This window comes from Mirounga leonina, unplaced genomic scaffold (assembly GCF_011800145.1).
Source record: "Mirounga leonina isolate KUSES-001 unplaced genomic scaffold, KU_Mleo_1.0 Mir_357, whole genome shotgun sequence".
In the NCBI taxonomy this organism is placed as follows: domain Eukaryota; kingdom Metazoa; phylum Chordata; class Mammalia; order Carnivora; family Phocidae; genus Mirounga; species Mirounga leonina.
In genome coordinates, this window is record NW_023270702.1 from 10,417,703 (window position 1) to 10,419,668 (window position 1,966).

The following is a 1,966-nucleotide window of genomic DNA, read 5'->3' on the forward strand; positions in this document are numbered from 1 at the left end:
GGCTGAAATCTTCCCAAACCTGAAGAGAGATGAGCATCCAGATCCAGAAAGTCCAAATGATTCCAAATAACTTGAACCCAAATAGGGCTACACTGAGACACATTATAATAATTAAATTGTCAAAAGTCAAAGACAACATTTTAAAAGCAGTAAGATAAGAGAGAAGTTACATACAAGGGAATCCCTGCACAACTACAGATAGATTTCTCAACAGAACCTTTTCAGGCCAGAAGAGAAAGGAATGACATATTCAAAATATTGAAAGAAAATAGCTGTCAATCAAGAATTTTATACCTGGCAAAGTGGTCCTTCAGAAACAAAGGAGGGATAATAAAGACTTTCCCAAACAAACAAAAGCTGAGAACGTTCATTACCATTAGACCTGCCTTACAAGAAATGTTAAAGGGAGTTCTTTAAGTTGAAGTAAAATAATGCTAATTAACATCGTCAAAACAGGGGTGCCTGGGTGATTCAGTCAGTTAAGCATCCAACTCTTGATTTTGGCTCAGGTCATGATCCCAGGGTCCTGGAATCGAGTCCCACATAGGGCTCTTTGCTCAGCAGGGAACCTGTTTCCCCCTCTGCCTGCTGTCCCCCCTTTCTTGTGCTCTCTCTTTCCCTCTCTCTGACAAATAAATAAATAAAATCTTTAAAAAAATGTAAATTGTAACAGCAATAACCTAAAATGTGAGAGGAAGAAGTAAAAGTGTAAAGTATGATAATTCTATTGAAGTTAGGTTGTTACCATTTTAAAATAGAGTATTACAAGTGTTTAAGATTTTTTTTTTCAGTTTGAAGATCACAGTTTATCTTTCTATAATTAAATTAGGAGAAAAAAATGAAGAACCCACTGGTATCAGGAAGGAGCAAGAGTCTTCTAGGGTCTGGCATTTGATGAGATAGATAGTCACCTACTGTGCATTTCCATTGTTTTTCCATGGCAGAACATACAGTAGAGACTTGGGAATGCACATGCCTGAAGCCAGGTTACTCTTATTTCCACAACTCTGTTGCTTGCAGGGCTATTGTTGACAGAGTAGTTGGCTGTGCCCCAGACCAATGGGGTGCTAGTTTATTGCCACAGATCTTTATTTCAGTCTTCATCACAAGGAGGGCACTGCCATGTGCTCTCAGCCAGAGTCTCTTGTCCAAGGTTCCTGGTTTGGTTGACAACATCCTGCTCAATACAACTTTCATCATCACAGCTTGAGATATAATGACTGATTTTGGCCCAAGGAAACTGATGGCAAGAATTAAAGGGACAAGTAGCCAATTTGTAACATCAAGATGATTCTTTCTGTACTTGATAAGGTGATAAGGAAACCTGTAGACCCTGATCTGGTGTTTTTTATTATGGGGGCATTGTAATAGCCTTTAGGGTCCAGGGAATTGATATAAGTTTCTTCCATGTTGGAAATGAAGGAGCTGAATCCAAGTGTTCAGTGGAGACATGCTCTCCTCACAGTCACCTTCTCCCCACATCTGCACCCCAGCAATGCTCACGTCCAGCCTAAGATATTTTATATAAGCCTCGTGATAACCACAAGAAAAATCTTTTGATAATTACTCAAAAGACCGCGATAAAGAAGTCAAAGCACACTGATATCAAAATATATTAAAACATATAAAAAAGACAGCAGTATAAGAAGCAAGGAACAATGGATCTACAAAACAAGCAGAAAACAATGAAAAAGGGCAATAGTAAATCTTACCTATCAATAATTACTTTAAATGTAAACAGATCAAATTATCAATTCAAAAGATATAGAATAGCTGAAAGAATTAAAAAAAGCAAGATCTAACAATATTCTGCCTATAAGAGACTCACTTTAGCCGTAAAGACACATAAACTGAAAATGAAGGAATAGAAAAAGAAATTTCAAGCAAATAGTAACCAACAAAATGCAGGAGTAAACTGTATGTGTATCAAACAAAATAGACTTTAAACTAAAAATGGTATAAACAG

General features: G+C 37.0%; 1 pseudogene; it reads right to left on the reverse strand.

The window, feature by feature from the left end:
* Positions 1-855: 855 nt before the first annotated feature.
* On the reverse strand, positions 856-1,447 carry LOC118027020 (annotated as a pseudogene).
* Between the last annotated feature and the right edge of the window lie 519 nt (positions 1,448-1,966).